Source organism: Lepus europaeus, chromosome 3 (genome assembly GCF_033115175.1).
Source record: "Lepus europaeus isolate LE1 chromosome 3, mLepTim1.pri, whole genome shotgun sequence".
In the NCBI taxonomy this organism is placed as follows: Eukaryota; Metazoa; Chordata; class Mammalia; order Lagomorpha; family Leporidae; genus Lepus; species Lepus europaeus.
The window spans coordinates 123190611-123211061 of NC_084829.1; the positions used below are offsets into that span (position 1 = coordinate 123190611).

General features: G+C 38.1%; 1 protein-coding gene and 1 pseudogene across 1 annotated transcript in view; one reads left to right on the plus strand and one right to left on the minus strand.

Moving 5' to 3' along the window:
* Positions 1-20451, plus strand: part of NKAIN2 (sodium/potassium transporting ATPase interacting 2) — a 1221663-nt gene that overhangs the window by 305812 nt on the left and 895400 nt on the right. The window lies entirely within an intron of this gene.
* LOC133756366 (histone-lysine N-methyltransferase SUV39H2-like) lies at positions 3935-12498 on the minus strand (annotated as a pseudogene).

Sequence of the window (20451 nt, forward strand, 5' to 3'; positions counted from 1 at the left end):
CCCCCAAAATGTACACATACAGTGCACATGTGTGCTTAATTTTCTTTAAGATTTATTTATTTGAAAGTGTTAGAGAGAAGGAGAGGCAGAGAGAGAGAGAGGTCTTCCTTCGTCTGGTTCACTCTCCAAATGTCCACAAAGGCCAGAGCTGTGTCAATCTGCAGCCAGGAGCCAGGAACTTCCTCTGGTCTCCCATGCAGGTGCAGGGGCCCAAGGACTTGGGCCATCTTCTGCTTTCCCAGGCCATAGTAGAAAGCTGGATTGAAAGTGGAGCAGCCGGGACTTGTACCGGTGCTCCTATGGAATACCAGCACTGCAGGCAGCAGCTTTACCAACTATGCCACAGTGTGGGCTCTACACATGTGCTGGTGCTCATTCACTACCCAGATGGCCACAATAGCCAGAGTTGTGGCAGTCAAGAGCCAGGAGCTTCTTCCGGGTCTCCCACACCGGTGCAGTGGCCCAAAGACTTGGCCATCTGCTGCTGCTTTCCCAGGCCATCGTTGAGACCTGGATTGGAAGAGGAGTATCCAGGACTTGAACCCAATGCCCATGTGGGATGCTGGGCTGCAGGCTAAGGATTAACCTGGTGCCTTTTATGGGCATGGTCTGATCAGTGAGAAGCATGTATTTGGCTACAGAGTGACTGCTATGATTGGCTGAGACTTGGTTAATGATATCAGTACACTAATTAGGAGTTAACTGGACTTATATGTTCTATTTCTTCATTTTACTTCTAATATCACTTCAGAAATATAAATTTATTTCAGTATTTATTTTACTCATGTGAGAAATAATCCACACATCCATGTCTGAAGAAGATACACCTGTCAATATAAGGGAATCTACAGATCTTGCACTAATTTGAGATCTGAAAGCTCATAGTCAGGTAGGTGAAATTGGCAGGATTACTCCATATAAATCTTAAAAGCAAATGAATATATGGTGTACAGCTGGTCAGCAGAAATAATTACTGTTTTTCTGAGTTTGAACTTCTAAGAAACTATTGAGAATCAGAATAAATTTTAAAAGTGAACTGAAACATCTAGAATAAAAAAGCTAGATAAACCATATGTCTAAAGGATTTTATTTTTTAACTTTTATTTAGTAGATATAATTTTCCAAGTACAGTTTATGGATTACAATGGCTCCCCTCCCCATAACTTCCCTTCCACCTGCAACCCTCCCATCTCCCGCTCCCTCTCCCATTCCATTCACATCAAAATTAATTTTCAATTATCTTCATATACAGAAGATCAACTTAGTATATATTAAATAAAGATTTCATCAGTTTGCCCCTACACAGAACACAAATTTCCAAATACTGTTTGAACACTAGTCATATCATTAATTCACATTGAACTACACATTAAGGACAGAGATCCTACATGGGGAGTAAGTGCACAATGACTTGATCAGCCCTTATCATCACTGTTGATGTACAATTTAATACTATATCCCTTTTAGTATTTTTGTTTGTTCTACTTAATACCATTGGTTGAGCTATGTAATTAACACACAATTATCCTTAGGTGTTTCAATTTAACTGAAAAGTGATCTCTGTTAAATATAAGAGTGGAAATAAGAGAGGGAGGAGATGCACAATTTGGGACATGCTCAATCGGACTTGCCCCAAGTGGTGGAGTTAGAAATGTGCCAGGGAATTCCAATACAATCCCATCAAGCTTGCATGTACCAATGCCACCTCACTAGTCTAAGTGATCAATTTCAGGTCACAATAGACCATAATGATAGGCCTAAGAGTCAAAGGGATCACATAAACAAGACTAGTGTCTGCTAATACTGATAGAATCAAAAAGGGAGAGAACGATCCAACATGGGAAGCGGGATACACAGTTGACTCATATAATGGCACTCTGGCCTCGGAATCAGCCCTTAAGGCATTTGGATCTTGCTCAAGAGTCCATGAGAATATTTTAGGCATGGAAAGCCAAGACACTCTGGAACAAAACAAAACAACAACAACAACAACAAAAAAAAACACCTAAATGAAAGATCTCTGTGAGTGAGATCCCAGTGGAAAGAACGGGGCCATCAAAGAAGGAGGTACCTTTCTCTGAAGGGAGGAGAGAACTTCCACTTTGCCTATGGCCTTGTCAAAATAAGATCAAAGTCGGCGAGCTCAGGGGGCTTCCATGGCCTTGGCAACTCATGACTAGAGCCTGGGGAGATTGCTGACGCCTTAAACAAGAGTGTCAATTTGTTAAGTCAAAAACAGGAGTCACAGTGCACTTACTCCCCATGTAGGATTTTATTTTCATATCCATGCAAATTAGTTTTTTTTTTAATAGGAATTTTTCTTAGTTAGGAAAATTAGGGGAAAAACGCTTGTGAATGAAGTCAATTCCAGACCTTGTACTGATATATTCAGCACATAAGATAATCTTATTTTGATGGATATTTAAGTCATTTTAGAGAAAAATCTGTTCTCCCTATTCCTACTAGGTACATATTTGTAAACACCTATGGAATATTTAAGTCATTATTAAATCTTCCCAGGCATTGCATCCTGGACATTCTGTCCTGTATTCCAGAAAGCTCCTTCCAAAAAATGAAATAATCTAATATTTGCTTATAAACTCACAATAAACTAGGTGTCTTATAACCTTCTGGCAGACAAGTTCTACTTTTAGAATGTTAAACAATATGTCTTAAAACAGAACTTACTAAAATACCTGTCAGACCAAACAACCAGATGGTATCTGAGATCGTATTTTTTTAGAATTATGGTTTTCAATAATTATAGGATTTGAAGATTTTTGGTGGGTTACCTCATATCCTAAAATAATCAGCTCTCAGATAAATTTGTTTTTCTTACATTTTTTTTATTTTTAATGGATTTTGATGTACATATTTGAAATTTACAGCATGTATTATATGTATATATACATACATATATATTATAGTGATGAAGTTTGTTTTTTGACAATAGTAGTTAAATTCTGTTAATCTATGGGGCTGGCATTGTGGCATAACATGTAAAGCTGCTGCCTGCAGCGCCAGTATCCCTCATGGGCGGTGGTTCAAGACCCAGCTACTACACTTCTGATCCATCTCCCTGCTAATATACCTCAGAAATTAACAGAAGATGGCCCAAGTACTTGGTCCCCTGTATCCACGTGGGAGACCTGCAAGAAACTCCTGGCTCCCAGCCTCTGCTTGGCCCAGCCCCGGAAGTTGCATTATGTATCTTCTACTTGGCATCATCTGAAGAACATCACATGATTTCCTGCTTCTCCTTTTGCCTCTGGTGACAATCATTTATTCTATATCTATATTTGACCTTTTTTTTCTTTTAGATTCCAAATATTAGTGAGATCACACAACATTTGTTTCTGTTTCTGTCTTGTTTCACTTAACATATGTCCTCCAGGCTCATCCGCGTTGTTGCAAATTACAGGGTCTTTTTCTTTTACATTCAATTATGTACCTTACATTTCTATATCATTAAAATACCAATATTTTAATGAAAAAACAGTATAAATCACCTATTTGTCTCAAATATAAGTACAATGAATATTAAACAGGAATGATAATATAGTAACAAAGAACATGTATATTTACCAAACTGAATTAACAAGGTGTATGGCAAGTTGAATGTGATCTTTGCAACTGTCATTATCAGTTTAAAGCTTTTTATACAGTTGAGGCATTTCCTTGTTCAGAGATTTAGTATGCATATGCTGATCTGGAGATACTGTCTTCAATGTTGGTATCTAGCCATTAAATATGAATACTTCACACTAGTCCACATAACCTTGGATGCCTCTCTTCAGAAACATCACTAATGCTTTTGGCAAATATCTTGAAACATTAATTGTAAATTAATGTAAGGATAAATGTGATACTTTAAAGGGAGTCCTAAATGCATATTTAAAAAATGATAATTATAGTTTTCTTTTTCTCTATACTATCAGCAGCTGTTTTTTCCAAAAATTCTGTTGAGATGATAACCTCTGCAAGTCACAGCTCTGCATTTGTGTACAGTTCTGTCCCTCTTCCTGCTGGACTGTGGTTAATAGATTCAGAAGATTTATCTCCAGAACCTTTCATTTGATGATCCAAAGTTGGCTGTTCTCTAGCATTTATGCTTCTTGTAGAAAATGACTGTGTGTCACAATATGAGACACATTCCTATATCAAGCTATATCCACTGTGATTTCATCAGATTCATAGTATAGTTCAAAGAGTAAGTTATTTTTTGGTTGTCACAGAACTTACCTCCCCAACATATTCCATGACAAAACTCACTCTTTTAATCTTCACAAGTGTTTTTATACCCCAACCATAGCCATTGTTAGTTCAAAAGAGAAAAAGTGAATATTGTGTGCCTTTTTGTACAATCCTGTTGGGACAAGTAAGGCCACATCAGCACCTCGAGTTGCATTCATAAATGGAGGTACCAGTTGGGATTCTAATTTGTTGGTTTTTATTACAAGCCAAAAGAATTCCAGCTTCAGCAAAACATTTCTCAAAGGAGCCACCTGTGAATGAACAACCAAAGGTAGTTTCATTTAGTAAGCTGGTTCCAGGAGCTGGTTTGTATTCACTGATGAAGTGTAAGTTGGAAGGTAGGCCCTCTAAGTCAACAGTATTTCGGCAAACATCATTCCTTTACGATTCTTCCGGAGTTCATCTTGCCATCTTTGCAGAGCTATGTTTAGCCTTCTTTACAATGTATTTAACAATAGTAGGTTTCAAAGATTTGTTGTTTCTGGGAATTACTGCTTTGGGTTTCGTTTTTTGAGATTTTATTTACTTGAGAGTTACAGATGGAGAGAGAGAGAGAGAAGGGGGAGGGGGTGGGGAGAGGTAGAGACAGAGATCTTCCATCCGCTGGTTCACTTCCCAATTCCCAATTGGCCACAACAGCCAGAGCTGCGCTGATTCGAAATCACGAGCCAGGATCTTTTTCCAGGTCTCCCGTGTGAGTTCAAGGGCCCAAGCATTTTCCACTGCTTTCCCAGGCCATAAAGAGAGCTGGATCAGAAGAGGAGCAGCCAGGACACCAACCAGTGCCCATATAGGATGTTGGCACAGCAGGTAGAGGCTTAGCCTAAGCCACAGTGCTGACCCCTGCTTTGCATTTCTTCACCTGAAATAAATAATTCTGCTTTTCATGGGAGAACTTCTGGAGCAGAGTTGGCATTTGAGATTCTGCAAAGTTTCACAACTTTTTGTAGAATATGGTCATTCTTTACGTTTTACAAGATAATATTCCATATACTCCTTGCCTCTCTGCCAAGATTTCTACCATCTTGTAGAACTTTCAAACTGGTGAGATCTGAGGTGGATATCTCAGCTGGCCCTAGACCCTGCTCCTATCAGGCCCACAGGGAACTGGGGCTGGCACTGGGGTGCTGGAACCTCTTATTCTTTTCTTAAGGCTACATAATACTCCAGTTTGTATATACCCCACAATTTCTTTATCCATTTGTTCATCAATGACACTAATACTTTGACATCTTGGCTACTGTGACTGATGCTACAATGAACATGGAAGTACAGGTAAATTACTGAAGGATGAGTTCATCTCCTTTGTACTTTCAGCAATCTCTCTTCTGTGTATACTTAGTCATGTAATTATATTTTAAATTTCTTAGGATCCACTATACTGTTTTCTCTAATGGCTGCCACAAGGTATGTTCCCACTAATGGAGTGCTCAGGTTCCCTTTTCTATATAATTGCCAACATTTGGTTTCTCTTGTCTATTTGACTGTAACTTCACAAATTGGTGTAATGTGCTGTCTCAGAGTGGTTTTCATTTATATTTTACTGATTAGGATTATTGAGCCCTGGCTCATATGTTAGTCATTTTTTAATGTTTTCTTCAGAGAGATGTGTAGTCATGTCCTCTGCCCATTTTTAAATCAGGTTATTCGTTCTTGTGTTCTGCTATTAAATTGTTACAGATTTTATAAATTTTATCTACTGATCTGTAATCAGTTAAGTGTTTTACAGATGTTTTTCTCATTCTGAAGATTGACTTTTCATTTTTGAAGGTTTCTTTTGTTATGCAGAAGCTTCAGAGTTAGTCCTATTTACTCCTTTTTTTCCCTCTCTCATTTCCATAGCCTGACATTTTACTGTAATGTTAAAAAAAAAAAAGTCACTGGTGAGACCAGTGGCAAGCAGCTTTCCCCTGATGTTCTCTTCTGGGTTTTATGGCTTGCAGTCTTACACTATGGATAAAAAACTTAAATGTAAGATTAGTGCATTTTCATTCTTTTGCATGTAGAAATCTAATTTTTCTGCCACAGTTTCTTGAAGATACTGTCCTTTCCCCATTGTAGCCTAGTGTGCTCTTGTTAAAGATAAGTTGATTATATATTTTTGCCCTACTTCTGGGCTTTCTATTCTACTCCACTGATATGTGTTTCTGTTTTTAAGCCCGTAGCATCTCACTTTCATTACTATAAGTTTGTAGTATACAATTAGAAAGTGTGATGCCCCCAACTTTTTTTTCTTTCTTTATAGATGCTGGTTATTAGATGTTTGGTGATTCCATACAAATTTTAGGATGATTTTCCTATCTCTGTTGAAGAGTGTTGTATTAGTTTGGTTTGCCTTACTCTAGTGAAATATCTGAGCTGAATAAATTTGTAAAGGAAAAAGGTTTATTTTACTTCATGGTCCAGGAGTGCAAGGCAAGACACTATATCTGGTGATGTCACTCTTGCTGACAGAGTCACAAGGTGGTGCAGGACATCACAGAGGAAGAAATTGGGAGTGTGTATGTTTTTTGTTTGCTTTTTTTTTTTTCTGATCTCTCCCCTCCTTCTTATAAATCCATCAAGATTCATTCAGGGAGCCCTTACTGTAGTGAGCTTATTTAAATCCTGATCACTGTTAAAGGCCTAAGCTCTAAACATGATACTGTGCTTAAGTTTCCAGCTTTCTGATATCTCACAATGGACTTTAAATTTCAACAAATGTTCACTGTGTACTTACTCCTCATGTAGGATCTCTGTCCTTAATGTGATGTTCAATGTGAATTAATGCTATAACTAGTACTCAAACAGTATTTTATACTTCATGTTCTGTGTGGGTGCAAATTGTTGAAATCTCTACTTAATATATACTAAATTGATCTGTATATAAAGATAATTGAAAATGAATCTTGATGTGAATGGAATGGGAGAGGGAGCGGCAGATGGGAGGGGTGCGGGTGGGAGGGAAGTTATGGGGGGGGGAGCCATTGTAATCCATAAGCTGTACTTTGGAAATCTATATTTACTAAATAAAAGTTGAAAAAAAATTTCAACAAATGAAGCCTTGGGACACACTCAAACCTTAAATACTACTGGAATTTCAGGAGGAATTACATTGAATCTACGTCTATAGGTGATGTGCTGTTTTAATTGAATTAGTTTTTCTAAATCATGAGCATGGGATATCATTCCATTTATTTGTACCTTTTCAATTTCTTTCATCAATGCTTTTTAGTATACAAATATTTCAGCCCCTTGGTTACATTTATTCCTAAATATTTGTTATACCTTATATTTGTTGCTTAACTTCTTTCTCAGCTAAGTCATTATTTATATATGGAAATAAATCAAGCTTTGTAGGCTGATTTTTCTATTCTGAATTTTATTGAATTTAGTTACTGGTTCTGACAATTCTTTGTGCTATCAGGTGAGTGATTTTGAATATTAGAATATGTAGGACGTTATTAGGAATGGAATGTTCTCTACTTGAAGATGCTGTGCATTTGGGATGTCACACAACTATAACTTGTGTGCATTACTAAGCACTGACTTCAGTGGTAAATGGAAAGTGTGGTAGCTTAGAATGTACTGCACAGTTAGAATATAGGTACTAGTTCTCTTTTCATTATCACGTAGACAAATATTATAGGTATTAACATTTATCAAAGTGGTGTAGTAACCTGAATTGACAGCCAATACCCTGCTTTCAGTTCTTTATCAGCTACCTCAAGTTTTTGAGAATGAGTTTTCTCTAAGTAGGTATTTTACATTGTGAAGGAAGAGCTTAACCGTCTCTAGGGATCCCCGTGAAATGTTCAGGCTCTATTTGTTCCCCCACCCTGCTGAGTTGGAACTCTTCATTATTACTTAGGAGGTTTTCAAAAGATTGTCTGCATATTGTTTTTTAAAATTATTTATTTATTGGAAAGAGTGACAGAGAAAGGAGAGACGGATAAAGAGAGATCTTCCATCTTCTAGTTCACTCTTCCCCAATCCTTGTTACAGCCATGGCTGAGCCAGATCAAAACCAAGATCTTTTAATTGCATCTGAGTTTCCCAAGTGGGTGACAGGAACCCAAGCACTTGGGACATTGTCTTCTGCCTCCCAAGCGTGTTAGCAGGAAGGTGGATCAGCATCAGAGTAGCTGTGACTTTAACTGACACTCAGATATGGAGGCGGGTGGCCCAAGAGGCTCTTTAACATGTTCTTCCACGTGATGCTCACCTCAGTCCACATATTTTAATAATCACGATTAATGATGAAGTTAGTTTTAAAACTAAAGCAAAAGTAGTAATTTTTCATAAGTAAAATTCTAAGAGTTCTATAAAAGAAGGGAGTAAACTCCCTCAAATAAAAAAAAAGCAGAGAGATGGCTTCCAAAGACATCAGATTGGTATTTTAATGAACTACACTCTCATTGCTCTCCCATCTCTGAAAATGGGTCATTTACCTAGACACCAGCAACTGCCCTGAGAGGTAGTTCTATCCACAGTAACAGCTAATACTTTGATGAACATTTGTTTGAGTACAGAACTGAGTCACCAGTACCAGAGTCTCCCATGCAGGAGCCCAAGCACTTGGGCCATCCTCCACTGTTTTCCCAGGTGCATTAGTAGGAGGACTGTGCCCATTGACCTTGTGATTATATATGATGCCCATTCTTGTGATTCAGTATGTGCCAGAAGAATTCCAGGCCCTGTAAAGGCTCTCTCAGTGCTCTTTTCAATGTAGCCTAGTCATTGAACAAGGCCTTTCACCTAGATGGCATTTAAATGTTATTTTTGACCTTTTACTTTGCAGGTCAATTGCTTTGTCAGAAAATCAATCTTTCTTCTGAGTGCTGATCAATTGTCTAGAGTTTCTGCACCATCCTTAAAGATATTAAGGGTGGAATTTTCTTACCTGCAGTAGAGAAATGAAATTGGAGGAAAACTTCCTTATAATTAATAGAATAGAACTTGAGTGCATGCCAATATTAGGGAAAGAAGCAACTCTTTCATTTTTCACCATACCTTGGCATCCAAAAATTAGTTTTCTGATTATTTGAAAGTATAGAAGCTCTGCGTTTTTGCCTAGAGTTATCTAGCTGAGATAATTTTGTAAATACAAGTACTTGGTCCATCTTCTGATGCTTTTCCCAGACCATTAGGAGCTGGGACAGAAGTAGAGCTGCTGGGATTTGAATAGGCACCCATATGGGGTGCTGGCATCGCAGGCAGTGGCTTTACCTGCTACAGCACAAAGCCAGCCCCACCATTCATCTTAACGTAGTTATTTATTTATATATCAGAACCATCATGTGAGGATATATGAAGGTACTTCATAAAAATGGAATTGAAGGATGTGTTTATTTTGGTGAACAAATGTTTAAAATCCATGCATAGTTTCTTCATTATGCACATTTTCTATGAATTTTTGAGGACCTCTCGTATGTTACATATATTGTGATATATAATTTATTTTTCTGATTCAGTGTTTGTTCTTTCTGTTTATTCAACTCTAATGATAAGAAATCAATATGAATACTGGTTGAATGGAGGTGAATGAAGAAAAGAATGTATGTTGCCCTAACATAGAGAAATGACAGGATTTATGGAATTCATTTATTGCCACAGGACAGATAAGAACTGCTCTGTATTATGCTTGCCATTAGCACGAAACACAATTATGGAGAGAGGAAATCTTGGCAGATGCATTTATACTTATATAGTTCTTACTCTGCTGTTTAGAAAACAATTCTGTTTGCCCCCTTGTATAAGAGATTGGTGAAATCCTCAAAATTAAAACTTAATGCTTATCAAATAGCAAGCAAGGTCTTCAGCCTTGGTAACCTTTATCTACTTTGGAGGACGACAAATGAGGCTAAGTGATGATTCATGGAGAGGTGATTATGTGTTTCAGCTTATACTAATGTATAAATGACACTTAAACCTTCTTCTGTCATTTGAAACTGATACATTATAGTTTTGAAAGGTTACTAACAGTAATACTTACCAATATCTGACCCCTTCAGTAAGTGTCAAATGTTTAACATAATAGTTTAATAATCTCTTGATATACTGCTAGTGGAACATGTGTGAGTTTAAGTGAGAATAATTACAAAATTCACAAATTTGATTTAAGAATTAGGTCTGCCTAGAAATTGGAAGTTGTCTTTTGTGAGCCTCTGGCTTAGCCATCAAGTAAAGAATAAATGAACTAATTAGCAGACATTCTAATAATAACTACCAGATTCATAAGAGGGTGATGAACAATCTATTTCACTTTTTTTTTCCTCCAGGTTTTCAGGAGTTTAGATTCAATAATAAGTTTAAGGAATGCATCTTCATTGTCAACTTAATCTACTGGCATGAAGTTATTATCCTAAAAGCTTACACATATGTAATCTTTTTACATAAATTCATTTATAATGTATTTATTTTATAGTAATTTGAAAGAGAAACGATCACAGCTAGTTACAGTCGATCAGTTAGCTGAGTCCTCAGGAATATTGATACTAATTCACATGTTGCATTCCCAGAACATTAGTGTTCCACCAAAAAATGGTTTCCATGATGAAACAAGGTCTATTAATGCTAAATACTGGTGCTACTTAGAGAGTAGCAATGCATATTAACTCATCTAACACTCTTAACATGTTCTCCAGTAAATAAACTTATTTAACTTTGCTTAACCCAGATTTTCCCTACTCTCCACTCATTGCCTTCCTTGATTCTGTATAAGCCCTTTTAATATATATATATATATATATATATATATATATTTATTTTTGACAGGCAGAGTGGACAGTGAGAGAGATAGAGACAGAGAAAGGTCTTCCTTTTGCTGTTGGGTCACCCTCCAATGGCCGCCACGACTGGCATGCAGCAGCCAGCGCACCGCGCTGATCTGAAGCCAGGAGCCAGGTGCTTATCCTGGTCTTCCATGGGGTTCAGGGCCCAAGGACTTGGGCCATCCTCCACTGCACTCCCAGGCCACAGCAGAGAGCTGGCCTGGAAGAGGGGGAACCAGGACAGAATCCGGCGCCCCAACTGGGACTAGAACCTGGTGTACCGGCGCCGCAGGCAGAGGATTAGCCTGTTGAGCCACGGCGCCGGCCTTAATATTTGTTAATAGAATACATTGCAGAGGAGCAGAGTTTGAAATGAATAATATAGTGCTGATCTTATACATTTGCTTATTTTCCCTAAACATTTGGTAGAGAAAATTAATTTTTTTCAGGGGCTAGCATTTGGTGCAATGCTTAAGATGCTAGTGGGAAATGCCAGTATCCCACATTCTGGTGTGCTTGGTGAGAGTCCCAGCTCCGTTAGTCCTGATCGAGCCTCCTGCTAATGTGCACTCTGGGAAGCAGCTGATCATGGCTCAAGTGCTCCGTTTCCTGCTGCCCATGCAGCTGAAGATGCTGACAGGACTTCACCCAAGCCCAGCCTCGCTGCTGTGGGCATTTGGGGAGTGAGCTAACAGATGAAAGAGTCTCTGTCTTTCTTTTGCCTTTCATATAAAATGAAATTAGACTTAAAAAGAAGAGTTCATCAAACATAAGAAGTACATTCAGATTCAAAGTCTGAGGTTCTACTTAGTGCCTCCATGGCAACAGCTTCCAAACATCTTATATAAAGAGGAAGAGAAGAGGGAAAAGGAATGGAGGAAAATCATGGAAGAAATCATAATTCGTAGGTCAGAGTCAGAACGTACAGTTCAAGACTCCGTAGCCCTGCTTCATGAGACCCGATCTCTGAAACAACACCATGAGAATTGCCTGGCATCTTGTGAAGAATGCAAAAATCTTAGAGCTCCTGAGTTAGAAACTCCAGGAGTGCTACACTGCAAACTGAGTGTTTAAGTTGCCTGGGATCTTCCCATGCATGTGGAATGTTGGAAACTACTGGTCGACAAAGATAATGTGAAAGAAGATTCTGTTACTTGAGCTTGGACATCCAAACTTTGGGCTTTCAGGTCTTTTCCATGTAATAAGTGGACGCTGAAACCTGTCTGTGAAGTGCTTGCAGAGAAGCTGCTAAGAAGTAGAGTGGTTCTAGGGTATCTGTCATGATGATGGGTGATGTGTCCGGTTACTAAAAATGCCATCCTTGCTGCATAGTAATCTCATTCTACAGGTCAGACCAGAACTCATGACCAATTGTAGGCTGGTATCTGTCCTTCTGGTACCTCATGGCATGCTTTCTTGTTAACTCTCCTGGAAGATGCTCAGATAAGTCCAGTTTATGAGGTGGGATGTCTTTGGACTTGCCAGCGGGCATTTTTCTTCTTGCAGATATGGCAGTTTTAATGAAATACAACAGCGTTGTTCAATCTGCATATCTCAGTTCATGGCCCTTTGCTCTGAATGGGCTAAAATGGTATCTATCAATTGAAAATTGGAGAATGAACCAATAAATGGGAGCGTGCTCTCCCTCTTTCTCTTGAATGAGTTTTAAAATGGAACAAACTCTTATTTTAGTAGCACAGGCATTTATAATAGACCCCTCAGTATTACCCCAAAGGGGGAAAATGTGTAGGAGATAGTTACCAGGCTGAGCCTCTTCAGAGATTCTGCTCTGTATCTAGGCAATCCATTTCAAAGACTCAGCGAGTAATACCAGCTCTGGAGCCCAAGGTGTTTTGGACAGTAAGTGATGCTTTAAGCAGGGGGAAGAAGCTTTCTTGAAGTTTTCTTGGCACCGGATTTCACAGTGACAGACAGTGAAGACATTGATCAGTCTATCTCTTGGCATCAGTGATATTCATCTTACTGCTCTGTAACAAAACAAAACAAACAAAAAAAAGGCTTGCCTAGGAAAATGTGTTCTCTCTCACATAGGCAGAACTTGGAAAACTTTCCCCAGCTCTAGGGATAGGGATCTCAAACCTGTGAGTTAAATAGTAATGAAGGTTAAACTGATTTAACTTTGTGCTTCGGATGTATTTGAGCACCTTGGGATGGCCATCAGTGTCAGTTTTCAATTAAATTACTTCAGTCTTAGGCAGCTGTGATATTTCTGCAGCATTGGACATGAGTTGTTCTGACATCTGTGCCTCTGTAGTTTGCAGTGGCTCTTTTTGACCTTCCTACACCCAGAAGAGCACATCCAGCCTCTCCTCTGTGGATATTTTGCCCTTCTTGCTCTTGAATAGGATTGCAACCTGGCATACAACAAGAATATTGAGCTTTGAGCTGATTTTAGGAATCAAACTAATTCTGTGGCCTATATAGAAAGTTCTTACTTTTGCCTTTTATTTCATAAACAAACTTGATGTTTGAGGTGCTTTTTATTGAATTAAAAAGTTGTTTATATGTGCTGTACTTCTGTTACCAAGATATCATTACCCTTTTGGCTTGTTTTCTTTTTCCCTATGCATATGATTATATCATTTATGTGTTTGGATGTCATATTTTGACTGGGATGCTACTGTTTTGCTAACTATAATGCATTACCTGTTTTCCCATGTTAAAAAAAAAAATCTTAGTTGGGGCAGGCGCCATGGCTCACTTGGTTAATCCTCTGCCTGCGGCACTGGCATCTAATATGGGCACTGGGTTCTAGTCCCGGTTGCTCCTATTCCAGTCCAGCTCTCTGATGTGGCCTGGGAGGACAGTGGAGGATGGCCTCAGTGCTTGTACCCCTGCACCCGCACGGGAGACCAGGAAGCACCTGGCTCATGGCTTTGGATCGGTGTAGCTCCGGCCGTAGTGGCCATTTGGGGAGTGAACCAGCAGATGGAAGACCTTTCTCTCTGTCTCTCTCTCTCTCTCTCTCTCTCTCTCTCTCTCTCTCTCTCTCTCACTGTCTAACTCTGTCAAATTAAAAAAAAAATCTTAGTTGAAAAACATACAGTGCCCCCATAATTTTTAACGTAAGGATGCATTTCACTGTTAATTGATGCTCCTAATGATTTTTGATACTCCCAAAGAACCTGGTGTGTAATCAAAGACAGATTAGGTTATATCTAGTTATTAATGTTTATGGTTTGTTTCAAGACTATCAGTTTATGGTACGTTATTTTAAATATATTAGTATATTTATATAGCATAATTGGTAAGTGTAACTTAAGACCATGTAAAATTTAAACATGGCAGAATCAATTATGTCATTTTGTAGATCTATTCAGGTTTGAGGATTGTTTGGGTTGTAAAAATTTCAAAAGCCAATGTTAATATTTAGATTTTTCATTTACTTGAAATGCAGATAGAGACAAAGATCTTTGGCTTATTTTTCCCTCCTTGAGAGACCGTAACAGCTGGACTTGGCCAGTCTGACATCAAAAGTTTAGATCTCAGGGCCGGTGCTGTGGCACAGGGGCTTTTCGCCCTGGCCTGAAGTGCTGGCATCCCATATGGGTGCTGGTTCTAGTCCCGGCTGTTCCTCTTCCGATCCAGCTCTCTGATATGGCGTGGGATAGCGGTGGAAGATAGCCCAAGTCCTTGGGCTCCTGTACCCACATAGCAGACCGGGAAGAAGTTCCTGGCTCCTGGCTTCGGATCTGCACATCTCCGGCCGTTGCGGCCATCTGGGGGGTGAACCAGCGGATGGAAGACCTCTCTGTCTCTACCTCTCTCTGTAGCTTTGTCTTTCAAATAAATAAAATAAATCTTAAAAAAAAAAAGTTCAGATCTCCATCTGGTTCTCCCACATGAGTGGCAGGGACCCAAATATGTGAGTCATCACCTGCCTCCTCCCAGGATGTAATTAACAGAAATCTGGAATTGGAAGCAAAGTTGAGAATCAAGCCCAGGGACTCCAACAGGGAATGTGGGCATCTTGTGTTGGATCTTAACCACTGTACCAAACATTCTCCCCCAAATAGAAACTAAACAACTATAGTTTTTTCCTTACAAAAGGTAAACACATTTTCTAAATTTTGTAATTCCAGAAATTGAAATGATTTTAATTAAGTGAAATCTAAAATATTAAGCAAATATGTAAGATTTGAGAAAATATATAAAATATTTCAAGAAAACTTTACAGAGCAATTCTTTGTACCATTTGATACCCATAGGGAAAAAAAAAAGAGGGGTAGCTAGAACTATAACTAAGGGATTCACTTTTAATTTTCAGAGAAAAACAGAAACAACTACTTAAGTATGTATATGCCATTAAACATAGAAGTACAATTTAGTAGTCAGCTTTTTGTTAAAACAGATACCTGCAAGGAGCTTTTTAGGAAGGGAAATTTATTTCTATTTGTAGTTTGGTAATTCTCAGGCCAGTGTCCGAGGATATCATTAGTCTGGCGACAGATGGAGACTGGCAATGGCGGAGCATGTGCAGGGGAATGATCACAAGGTGACTGAGGAAGAAGAGAGAAAAGCTAGGCTGCGCATGGCTTAAATAAGTAACCCTTTCAGGTGAACTAGCTTTTAAGGGACCTCCTCAGTTACTCAATGGCCTATCATTGTGCCGACCTCCTGGATGCTGTAATTTTATCAAGTCTTTACTTTCCATCCATTTACCATTATCATTAATCCAGTAACCATTAACTTTACACTTTGAGGACCAAGCTCCGAAAATATGGGCCTTTAGGAGATACAAAAACTCTTATCCAAACTGTACTAACCACTATTAACTTAAATCCTTGAAACAGTACATCTTCATTAGGTTATGAAGAATTAAAAACAAAAATCAATTATGTTTAGGAACACAAAGACTGTTGAGTGTCTATAATGAAGGAACAAAGACATATGAGAAACATTCACAGTAGTCCTCCATGGACACAAATTAGTCCAGAAGAATACAAATTACAAGGAACTGTGACTTTTTAAATTTATTTTGACAGAGTGGACAGTGAGAAAGAGAGAAAGGTCTTCCTTTGCCGTTGGTTCACCCTCCAATGGCTGCTGCAGCCGGTGCATCACACTGATCCGAAGCCAGGAGCCAGGTGCTTCTCCTGGTCTCCCATGCGGGTGCAGGGCCCAAGGACTTGGGCCAACCTCCACTGCACTCCCGGGCCATAACAGAGAGCTGGACAGGAAGAGGAACAACCAGGACAGAATCCTGTGCCCTGACCGGAACTAGAACCCGGTGTGCCGGCACCGCAGGTGGAGGATTAGCCTATTGAGCCATGGCGCCAGCCGTGACTTTTCTAATATTTATGTAAGAATGAGATTTCTAATTCCATGAAAATATATTGTTGGTCATCTATAATATTAGGAGAAAACAACCTGTAATTTGAAGGCAAGATTTTTGGTAAGAACTAGAGTGATCCTATCATCACTATTTACGCATTCTGAATCCTGATGCATTTCATTCCCATCATAACTTTATCTTCAAGATCCTTTCTTCACAGCATTTGAAAATTCATCAAGGAGTGTAGGGAAGCTGTGAAAATCAAACAGGAGGGAAGGGAGAAAACAGTAGTGTTAGGGATGTCCCTTGCCAGAGTCAACTAGTTGAACCTCAGGGTAAAGAGCCCTGAGGAAGCGCGTAAGTGGTACATGAAAATTATTCAGAGGATTCTTGATAAATAGAAAAATAATTGTTTAAGTTACTGAGTCTGCCTTTGTGAGGATGGGAAGGAGGTACTCCTCCTTAGAATAGGGAGTGACTGTTAAAGATGAATGTGTGGTTACCAGTTGGATTGGATGAGACGACATTCCTGGCAGGGAAAATGGCCTGTAGGAAGCACAAAGACAAAAGAATTCTATGATTAATAGAATTGAAACATTCAGAATATATTGAGTTGGAAATGTAAATTGACATGGTGGTTACACTGGTTAAAAAGTCTGAGCTTTTAAACTATAAAGGCTTTCATGTGATATAATATTGGATTTGAATTCACATAATTATCACTGGGGAGCCAATGAAAGATTTCAAAAAGGTAAAATTAAATATGTTTAGAAAAAATTAATGATAGTATTATAAAGGGAGGGGAAAGAGATCCAGGTTACAGTTGCAGCATTGAAAGTAATCATTATCTGGGATGGTGGAAAGATGCATTAAGGAAGCTGAGATGATACTATGATAAGAGAGGCAAGACAGAGCTCTGGAGATCACCTGCTTTGTGCAAAATTACACAAGCTTCTGTGTAACTGATAAAAAGAATGAGAAATATTTAATCATTTCAGAAAGATTTTTTTTGCACTGACTACTACTGCTAAGACAGTATTGGTAAACATCCCTTTTTAATTGGCCAAACTTTGTTTCTAATAGTGAAGAATATGCCAGCCTCTACACAAGACACAAGTTATTTTAAAAATGTGTAAGAGTCTGAAATGCATTCTGGGATTTAAGTTCTTGAATCTCTGTGATGCTTATCAATTGACTGAAAGCAATTTTCATTTTGAAATAAAGAGTTATTGGAAAGTTCAGCTGACAACAAGCAAGTATGTGTGCAAAAGCAATATATTTTAAAGACACAGCACAACTGCTTAATGCTGCTACAGTAATTTTCTCAAGTGCATGTCTCATTCATATAAAGTCTATATTCTGAAATCTCTTGATCATTAATGGTGGCCTTAACACTTTGAACATTGTCAGGGCTGGTGTTCTGTAGTAGTAGGTAAAGCTGCCATCTGTAATGCCAGAGTCCCATACAGGTGCCGGTTCATATCCTGGCTGCTCCATTTCTAATCTAGCTCCCTGCTAGTGACCTGGGAAAAGCAGCAGAAGATGGTCAAGTGTTTGGGCCCCTTGCCATCCATGTGGAAAACCTGGAAAAAGCTCCTGGCTTTGGCCTGGCCATGGTGGCCATCGGGAAATAAACCAGTGGATGAAAGATTCCCCCCCCTCCCTGACCTGTATATATGTGTGTGTGTGTGTGTGTGTGTGGTGTTCATTCCTCTCTGTTACTCTTAATTATTAAACAAATCTTAAAAAGCTGAATATTACCTTATGGAATACATTTATCAAATGTTCTTAAAGAGGGTATGTAAGATCTGTTTGAAAACATTTTTAGTGTGCTTATTGTTTAAACTCTTCTGTTACTTATAAGATCACCTACTTTTTAAAGCATGATTTGAGTTAATATTGACTTTTGTCTTTGACAATTTTCATTTTCTATGTTTTTATATTTTAGACATCACAAAATTAAAAAGTTACAAGGAAAGGCTTCTTTATATAGATTCCTTTGAATTGTATTCTTACTTGCACAAAGCCTAGCATTGTTTCTAGAATATAGTAAGTGATTAAAAAATAAAGGATACTTATTGTTCATGAAAAGCAGGATTTTATACATTCTTAACTAAAAACAGTATGTAGAATTGTCACCTAAAATAAACTCTTAGATGCAATGGAAACTCTGGAACTCCTGTAGTCCCTCACTATCTCCACAACCTCCTGTACAATCCAAATCTTTTCTAGTTAAAGATCCATTGACCTTATAAAGAGAACATAAAGGTAAAGTCAATAAATGGAGTTATTTCACCTATCTATCCATTAAAGGCCCCTGTCCATTCCTCAAGCAGAATGAATTAAATACTCTGCCAAACAATATGCCAACTGGGAACTGAATAATGAAATGTTGTCTTTGACCTCAGGAAGTTCAAAATTTTATGGGGCATTCATATATTTAAGTAATATTAGAAGTATTGCAAGGATGCTAGATCTCACCAAAGAAGAAATGAAATGATGGTAGTACTTTAGTAATGAAACATGTAACAAGGGATTTTTGCCAATCTAACTTGACAGGGCACTGCATGAGCTATCTACGGAAGTCAAATACATAATCCTCCATTCGGTGCAGGTCAAAAGAACCTGGGTTTCACCCTCCTGTTGCAAAATTCATAGGATTATCATCTGCATTGTTGTTCCCAAATATTACTATACTCACTAATTATAAGGAAATATGAATAAGTAGGTTCCTTTCATTCTGGTTTGGAAGATAAGTGGGTTCCCTTGGAAAATACTGAAGTACAAAGAGATTCCCAAATGAACTTCATTTAGTTTTCTGTATTGTAATTTCCCTCAGTGTCTATAGTTAGGTAAGCTAAATATTGTCAGTTTGTTATTCCTGTTAGTACAAAAAGACAAGCCAGATTTGTTTTTGTAGATATCTTTATTTGCTATTTTACATAGGACCATTGATGCACCCATATCCAAAATTCCTAAATATAATTCAAAGATTTGCTAAAAATTTTTTGAAAGCTTGAGTGTTTAAAATGACACAAGCTCTGAAATTTAGGATCAGAGCCTTATAGACGGAAGTAAAACTGTTGAATCAATGAATGATTTAGGAATATTGCATGCTATTAATATCTATAGATGCTTTAATTTTTCTTTGTACAGATAAAGAGAGATGTGAATCAAAATAACTTAAAACTTTCAATAATATACATTTAGAGTAATCTTTTTTAGCAGATTTACGTTGTGTAATATTTTAAGAATAAAAATCCATTTTTAAAAGACATATATTTTAATTTAATTTCTGTGGCTAAAGGCTTATGTTTTGTACATGCATTTAAACAGATCATTTTGATGATAGTTCTGGTGAACTTTATAGATGTGTATTGTCTTCCTAAACACCCCCTCAGAGCCACTCTGCATGCATTTTGATTAATTAGATAATGTCTCCCAGGTGCTTAGAGCTTTTGTAGAAAGGGAATGAAGTATTGTGTGTTAAAATGATTCTTACTGACTTCAAAGCTAGCAGTATAAGAGCTCTGAAAGAACTTTTTATTAATAGTGACTCATAAATGCCATTGAGAAATAGAATTTAATAGTGTTACAAATGGTCACTTATTCTGTTAACAAGCCAATCACTTTTTTTCTCAACAAATATCTTGGGGAAAGAAACTAGGCATTTGTGGCTTGGATTAAATCGGATGCAGTGAAGGTGACCAACATGATTTGACTGAATTGGTTAATATCATTAAGGGGTGTATGGATGACTTTAGCTGTGGCTTCCCTGGAAATAGAAAGTGGCATTTATAAAAAGTCTGAATAGTTAACAGGTACAGAATTTAGCTCCTCAGAAGCTACGGAAAAGCGATAGGTAGAAATGATGTCATTCAAGGAGGAAATTAAAAACAATCCAAAATGGCACATGTCAGTCATTACCAACCTTTGCTGACTATCTAGAAGGCGTGATTTGGGAAAGGGGAGTGGACGGACTACCAGAGCAACTGTTAGGTTAGAGTACATCTCCCTGTATGGTTCATTGAAAATGTGGTGATAACAATAACTTTATTGTTTTATTTTTTTAAAGGTTTATTTATTTGAAAGGCAGAGTTAGAGAGGCAGAGGGAAAGAGAAAGAGAGCAAGCAAGAGAGAAGTCTTCC